This window comes from Rhinopithecus bieti, unplaced genomic scaffold (assembly GCF_001698545.2).
Source record: "Rhinopithecus bieti isolate Rb0 unplaced genomic scaffold, ASM169854v2 scaffold_41619, whole genome shotgun sequence".
NCBI lineage: Eukaryota > Metazoa > Chordata > Mammalia > Primates > Cercopithecidae > Rhinopithecus > Rhinopithecus bieti.
The window spans coordinates 26860-35498 of record NW_016817072.1 but is presented as its reverse complement, the minus strand read 5'-3'; the positions used below and the strand labels follow the sequence as shown (position 1 = coordinate 35498).

At 37.8% G+C, this 8639-nt stretch overlaps 1 protein-coding gene across 1 annotated transcript in view; it reads left to right on the top strand.

Annotated features, from left to right (window-relative positions):
- The window catches only part of LOC108517704 (BTB/POZ domain-containing protein 8), a 70825-nt gene that overhangs the window by 36769 nt on the left and 25417 nt on the right, over positions 1-8639 (top strand). The window lies entirely within an intron of this gene.

Sequence of the window (8639 nt, the reverse complement as noted above, 5' to 3'; positions counted from 1 at the left end):
ACGCCATTCTCCTGCCTCAGCCTCCCGAGTAGCTGGGACTACAGGCACCCGCCACCTTGCCCGGCTAGTTTTTTGTATTTTTTAGTAGAGACGGGGTTTCACGGTGTTAGCCAGGATGGTCTCGATCTCCTGACCTCGTGATCCACCCTTCTTGGCCTCCCAAAGTGCTGGGATTACAGGCTTGAGCCACCGCGCCCGGCAGTATGTTTAATTTCTAACTATTTGGGAATTTTCCACATAATTCTCCATTATTGATTTCTAGTTTAATTCCATTGTGGTCATAGAACATATTTTATATTATTTTAGTTTTGTTTAAATTTATTGAGACTTGTTCGATGGCCCAGAATATGGTCTGTATTAGTGAATGTTCCACATGTACTTAAAAAGAATATGTGTTCTGTTGTCCTGTGGTGGAGTGCTGTATAAATGAAAATTGGTTGATAGTGTTGCTCAAGTTTTATGTATCCTTAGCCGAACTTTTGTCTATCTATCCTGTTAATTACTGATGGAGTATTGAAGTCTCCAGGTATCATTATAAATTTGTTTCTCTTCTTAGTTCTGTCAGTTTTTGCTTCATGTATTTTGAAGCTCTATTATTTGGTACATACACATTTGGGATTGTTATTTCTTCATAATGAATTGAATCCTTTTATTTTGAAATACTGCTTTTACCCCAGGTCATGTCACTTGTTATGAAGTTTACTTTGGTTAATATCACCACTCAAGCTTTCTTATGATTAGTGTTTATATGGTATTCTTTTTATATTCTTCTAAACTTTGTCTTTATATTTAAAATGGATTTAAAATTAATTTCTTGTAGATAGCAAATAGTTGTGTCTTGCTTTTGTTATCCAGTCTCATAATCTCCTTTTAATTGGAGTAGACATTAATAGTATTTGACTATTTATAATAATGTAGTTATTAATATGTTTGAGTGTAAGTCTACCATTGTACTTTTTTTTTTTTGGATCCCTCTCTGTTGCCTAGGCTGAGTGCAGTGATATGGTCATAGCTTCTGTAACCTTGAACTCCTGGGCTCAAGTGATTCCCTGGCCTCAGCCTCCTGAGTAGTTGGGACTACAGGCACTTGCCATCATACTCAGCTAATTTAAAACATTTTTTGTAGATGTGGGTTCTTGCATTATTGCTCAGGCTGGTCTTGAACTCCTGGCCTCAGGGAATCCTTTTGCCCCAGCCTCCCAAATTGCTGGGATTACAGGTGTGAGCCACCACACTCAGCCCTAAAATGCTTTGTCTGCTAATTCCATCTTCTGTGTCATTTCTGGGTCTGATAATATTGACTGATTTTCCCCCCTTTTAATGTTCACAATTTGCTGCTGCTTCACATTACCTAGTACGTTTTTAATCAAATGCCAGACATTATAAACATTATGTTTTGAATGTTTGAATTTTATTGTTTTCTTGAAAAGATTATTGAAGTTTTTTTTAGTAGGCATTTAAGTTATTGTGGATCAACTTCACGTTTATAAAGCTTCTTTTTGAATTTTGTTAGGGTACGTCTAGAATAGCCTTTGCTCTAAATGTTGTAAAGCCTTTCTACTGAGGCTCCTGGGATCTTTCCTTAGTACCCCAAGTATTCAATTCTGGCCAGAAGGAACTTGAATATCTGTAGCCATATAGCTCCCTGGCTTTTATTCTTTGCCTGGCTTTGTGTAGTTTTACCTTATGCACACTCAAATTATATTCAGACAAAAGCTCAAGGGAGGGAGTATCTACTCTGATTTCTGGAATTCTTCATGACTCCCTCTTCTATATTACTGCACCCCACAAATTTCAGCTGACTTAGCTTCTTGGGGCTCCTATATCTGTCTCCTCAACTCAGCCACAAGGCTCTGCTCATTTGTCCTTCCTGTGCCTTGACTAGAAACTGCTTCTAGGAAGAAAAGCATTGTGACTGTAGAGCTTACTTCATTTGTTTTTCTTCTCTTGGGGATCAGAGTTCTTCATGGTCATATTTTGTTCAATTTTCTAATTATTAAATGGAAGGTAGGGAAGTCCTGTACTTATGGGTAGAAGCAGAATCCTAATTTTTTCTTAGTTGGCCTTATTTTTTAGAACAGTTCCAGATTTACGGACAAATTAAGAGTACGGTATTCTCATATACCCCCACACCTAGTTCCTCATTATTAACATCTTATAGTACATTTGTTACAATTGAGTGAATATCAATACATTGTTATTAACTAAAGTATGTAGTATATTCAGATTTTCTTGGTTATTACCTAGTGTCCTTTTCTATTGGAGGAATCAATCCCCAATCTCACATTACACTTAACTGTCATGTCTCCTTAGGCTCCTCTTGGCTGTAACAGTTTTTCAGACTTTCTTTTCTTTTTTGATGACATTCCAGTTTGAGGAGTACTGGTCAGGTATTTTATAGAAATGTCCTTTAAATGGAGTTTATCTTATGTTTTTCTCACAATTACATGGATTATGGGTTTGGGACAGGAAGACCACAAAGATAAAGGGCCATTTTCATTACATCATATTAAAGGTACATGTGATCAACATGACATCACTGTTTATGTTAACCTTGATAGTGACCTTGTTTTCATCTGGTTTCTCCACTGTAAGTTACTCCTCTCGTCACCTCCCATTTCCAGACTGTGCTCTCTGGAAGGAAGTCACTGTGTGTATCCCATATTTAAGTGATAGGAGGTAATGTTCTACCTCTTGAAGCGGGGGTATTATCCACATAAATTATTTGGAATTTTTCTGCACAAGAAACTTATCTCTTCTCCTCCACATATTAATTTATTCAGTCACTTACATATATCAGTGTAGACTCATAGATACTTATTTTGTACTTTGGCTTATAATTTGACTTATTTTTTAATTTGGCTTGTCTTTTTTTTTTTTTTTTTTTTTTGCTCAATTTGTTACAACTCTAGCTGTGGGAGCTCTTTCAGGTAGCTCTTATGTCCCTTTTACTCCCTCAGTGTGTGTGTGTCTGTGTGTGTGTGTGTGTGTTGAGCATTTTCTTACTTTCTGGCACTAAAAGATATATCTGGTATAACAGACAAACGGTACACCTGTCTACGTAGGGCGCTTACCGTGAATAGAACTTGCAGGACTGGAAGTTGCTTTGGGCGAGTCATTGAGTGAGTGGTGGGTGAATGTGAAGGCTCAGTTCATTACCATACACTACTGTAGACTTTATAAATACTGACGATACACATGAAATTTATTTTAAAAAACTATCTTCAATAATTAAACTTGACGTAATTTTCATTTTATAAACTTTTAGTTTTTTGAAACTTTTTACTCTTTTGTAATCACACTTAGCTTAATCACAAACATGTATAACTGTGCAAATTTTTTTTTTCTTTTTTTCTTTTTTCTTTTTTTTCTTTGAGACAGGGTCTTGCTCTGTCATCCAGGCTGGAGTACAGTGGCGTGATCATGGATCACTGCAGCCTTGACCTCTCTAGCTCCAGTGATCCTCCCACCTCAGCCTCTTGAGTAACTGGGACCATAGGGGCATGCCACCACACCCATCTAATTTTTGTATTTTTTGTAGAGACAAGTTCTTCCTGTGTTGGCCAGGCTGGTTTCACATGCCTGGCCTCAAATAGTCCTCCTGCCTCAACCTCCCAAAGTGCTAGGATTGCAGGTGTGAGCCACCACATCTGGCTTTTTTACTTTGTATCCTTATTCTATAAGCTCTTCTTTTCTTTTCTTTTTGAGATGGAGTCTCGCTCCATTGCCCAGGCTGGAGTGCAATGGCACTATCTTGGCTTGCTGCAACCTCCACCTCCTGGGTTCAAGCAATTCGCCTGCCTCAGCCTCCCGAGTAGCTGGGGTTGCAGGCGTGCACCATGACGCCTAGCTAATTTTTTTGTATTTTAGTGGAGGTGGGGTTTCACCATCTCTAACTCGAACTCCTGATCTCAAGTGATCCACTCGCTTCAGCCTCCCAAAGTGCTGGGATTACAGGCGTGAGCCACTGCACCTGGCCTATTAGCTTTTTTCTGTTTAAAAAATATTTTTAGGTTTTTAAACTTTTGTTAAAAATTGAGACAGAAGCAAACACATTAGCCTAGGCCTACACAGAGTCAGGATCATCAGTATCAATCCCTTCTGCCTCCACATCATGTCCCACTGGAAGGTCTTTAGGGGCATTGTTATCTCCTGACATGCCTTCTTCTGGAATACCTCGTGAAAGACCTGCCTGAGGTTATTTAACAGTTAACTTTTTTTTTTATATGTAAGTAGAGTACTCTAAAGTAACAATATAAAATGTAGTACAATAAAATAATAAGCCAGTAACGTAGTTGTTTATTATCAAATATGTACTGTACATAATTGTATATGCTAGACTTTTACACAGCAGGCAGCACAGTAGGTTTATTTATACCAGCACCTCCACAAACATGTGAGTAATGCTTTGCACTTGACCTTCTGTCAGCTATGATATCCCTAGGTGGCAGGAATTTTTCAGCTTCATTGTAATCTTATGGGACCATCTTCATATGTGTGTGGTCTCTTGTTGACCCAAACATTGTTGTGTAGCACATGACTAAATTTTGGAATCACGTTGTCAGTATTTACAAAATAGCTTTCTGAGATTTTGATTGAAATTGCCTAAATTTTTTTTTTTTTTTTTTTTTGAGACAAGAGTCTCGCTCTGTTGTCTAGGCTGGAGTGCAGTGGCACGATCTCAGCTCATTCCTAACTGCACCTCCCTGGTTCAAGTGATTCTTATGCCTCAGCCTCCCAAGTAGCTGGGATTACAGACATGCACCACCAGGCATGGCTGACGTTTGTATTTTTAGTGAGACAGGGTTTTGCCACGTTGGCCAGGCTGGTCTCGAACTCCTGGCCTCATGTGATCTGCCTGCCTCAGCCTCCCCCAGAGTGCTGGGATTACAAGTATGAGCCACTGCACCTGGCCAAAATTGCCTAAATTTTTAAAATCCTAAATTGGTGTTGAATTTTGTCAGATGCTTTCCTGCATCGATTTTGCTGATCACGTGATTTTTCTCCATTTTTTTTTTTTTTTAAATGTGCTAAATTATATTGCTTAACTTTGGAATGAAAAAATAATCTTACATTCCTGAAATAATTTCAGTTTGGTTGTGATGTTTTATTCTATTTCGTGCTGAATTCAGTTTACTAATATTTTGTTTAGGAATTTGCATCTATGTTCATGACACAGATTGGCCTGTAATTTTCCTTTTTTGTAATGTCCTTGTCAGGTTTAGGCCTCAAAATTATGTTGACTTTATAAAATGAACTGTGAAGTATTTCCTCTTTTTTATGCTTTAGTTTGAGTAATGTTGATTTTTTTATATCTTCCTTAAATATTTATTAGAATTCACCAGGGAAGTTATCTTGGCCTGTTATTTTCTTTCTTAAGTAAATTTTGTTTTCATTTTTTTTTATAGTGAAGTATATTGAGTTAGAATGCATACACAAACAAATGCACACAACTTAAAGTCCAGTTCAATGAATTTTGACTAATGTATAAACCTGTTTTACTTCCACTATAAGCAAAATACAGTGAATTTTCATCAACTGAAAAGTTCTCTTGTGCTCATTTACCTTCAGTACCTATCCCTACCCCAGCCACAAGCAACAAATGATTTTCACATGCTTATTTGCCATCTGTATACCTCTTTGGTTAGTTTTCTGTTTATATCTTTTGCCCATTATTTTTTATTTTTTATTTTTTTGAGACAGAGTCTTGCTGTGTTACCCAGGCTGGTCTTGAGCTCCTGGATCCTCCCGCCTCAGCCTCCCAAGTAGTTGGGACTACACACACACAATACTACTCTTGGTTTGCCTACTTTTAAATCAGGTTGTTTTCTTATTATTGTGTTCTCTATACTGTAGGATATTCTTCCTTTCCTAGAATTTCATGTAAATGGAGTCAGACATACTGTTGTGTCTGGCCTCTTTTGTTCAGTGTAATGTTTTTGAGCTTCATCCTTGCATATTATATGTATCAGTGATTCATTCAATTTTTATTGCTGCATAATATTGGATTGTATAGCTATACCACAATATGTTTATTTATTCTCCTGTTGATGGAATATTGGTTGTTTCCAGTATTTAGCTATTATTATTATTTATTTATTTATTTTGAGACAGAGTCTTGCTCTGTCGCCAGGCTGGAGTGCAGTGGTGCAATCTCGGCTCACTGCAGCCTCTGTCCCAGGTTCAATCGATTCTCCTGCCTCACCTTCCTGAGTAGCTGGGACTACAGGCTTGTACCACCATGCCCAGCTAATTTTTGTATTTTTAGTAGAGATGGGATTTCACCATGTTGGCCAGGATGGTCTTGATCTCTTGACCTCATGATCTGCCTGCCTTGGCCTCCTAAAGTGCTGGGATTACAGGCATGAGCCACCAAGCCTGGCCTTTTTTTTTTTCTTTTTAGACAGAGTCTCACTCTGTAGCCCAGGCTGGAGTGCAGGGGCACTATCTCGGCTCACTACAAACCTGTGCCCCTCAGGTTCAAAAGATTCTTGTGCCTCAGCCTCCTGAGTAGCTGGGGTTACAGGCGTGTGCCACCATGTCTGGCTAATTTTTGTATTTGTAGTAGACACTGGGTTTTGCCATGTTGGCCAGGCTGGTCTTGAGCTCCTGACCTCAAGCGATCTACCTGCCTTGGCCTCCCAAAATGTTGGGATTACAAGCGTGAGCCACCACACCTGGCCAGGGATGTCATTTTTTATAATTAGCCATGAACTTTAGCTTTGAAGTAAAACTATATCTAGCAAGTGATTTTTACCTGATATTTTTTGTTGTTCTTGCCCATATTTTAGTTGGGTTGTGTTATTATGTATTCTAGATTTAAGTTTTTGTATATGGTGTGAGGCAAGTGTCAAGTTTAATTTTTTTTTCTACAAACATCCAGTTGTTCCAGTACCTTTTGATGATAAGACTGTCTTTTACCCCATTGAATTATCTTAATACCTTCATGAAAAGCAATTGGCCATATATATGTGGATCTATTTTTGGACTCTCAATTCTGTTCCAGTGATTTATATGTCCACCCTTACGTCAATACCATGTTATTTTGATTATTGCTACTTTATAGTAAGTGACAGCATGTTGCCTGAAATCATGTCTTCCACCTTTATTCTTCTGTTGATGTTTGCTTTGGCAATTAGGAGTCCTTTGCATCTTCATATATGTTTTAGAATCAGCTTATCTATTGCTACTAAAAATGCTTGATTGGGATTATGTTAAATCTAGAAACTAATTTAGGAAGAATGGACATATTAACAGTTTCAAGTTTCAGACCCATGAGCGTATTTTAACTCTCCATTAGGTCTTTTAAAATTTGTCACAGCAGTGTTTTATGGTTTTTAGTGTAGAGATCTTAACACGTTTTTGTTACATTTGTTGCTATGTATTTGACCTTTTTTGATACTAGTGTAAACGGAAATGTTTTCTTTTATGTTCTAATTATTCATTATTACACTAAATCATCTTTGGGTGACTACTAAACATTCTGTTGAAAATTTGTAGAAATAATTTGACACTCAAGGTGATATTTTAATGCAGACAGGATTTCCTTTTGCTTTTGTCTGGCTCGCAGACTAGATGCTGATCACTTTGTTCCAGTCAGGGACCGAGATAATTCAAAACTGGCTTTCAAGTCTAATACGGGCTTGTCTATTTCCTGTTCACTCTTCTGTTTAGAATGTGGCCCTTCGGGATCCAACTGAAATCCTGGGTTATCTACTAAAACCCCTCCTCTTTGATGGGCCCCAAGTTCCAATTTGTGTGAAGATTGCCAGAAGCTATACTCAGCTTATCAGCCTTCCAACTGTTGCTTTTGCTTTCAGATTTGGCAATTGCCTGAGTGGAAAAAGTTACCTCAAATACTTGGGTCGCTTCCTTTGTCTTCTCTCTCAAAACTTGTGTAACTTTTCTAATCACTGTGGCAGTATTCTGATGCCTTCAAAGCATGCTTTCCTTTTTTTGCTTCTTTTCTTAAATATATATATTTTGTACATCTTTCCTAAGCTGCTTTCAGCAGGAGGGTTGATCTGAGATAACCTGAGAAACCATTCCAGAAGTGTCTTTCTCTTCTCCCTGTCCTCCACCCTTCACTGGAATATAATATTGTTTTCTGTATCTCATTTAATGCTATACTCCCAGCACTTAGAATAGTGTGGGGCACAGAGTAGAATATCTGTTGGATTAAAGATGAGGCTAGCCAAGAGTTTGAGGCTGCAGTGGGCTATGATTGTGCTACTGCACTCCAGCCTGGGTAAAAGAGCAAGAGACCCTGTCTCTAGTGAAAGAAAAAGAAAGAATGAGGGTGAGTGCAGTGATTTAACACCTGTAATCTCAGCACTTTGAGAGGCTGGGACAGGAGGGTCACTGGAGCCCAGGTGTTTGAGACCAACTAAAGCAACATAGTAAGACTCTGTCTCTCTCTCTATTTTTTAAATTTCTTTTAAAGAATGAATTCATTAGCATTTTATTTGAGAAGATTGAATAGTAATTCAAAAGAAAATATCTTTTTTGTCATTTTTTCAAAACTAAGATATATCCTTTCTTGAACATAATTATGGTGAGTTTTGAACTAGAACTCAGGACCTTTAGGATTGTAAGCTCTTTTTTTTTATAATTTAAAAATATTTTAAATTTAGAGTTGT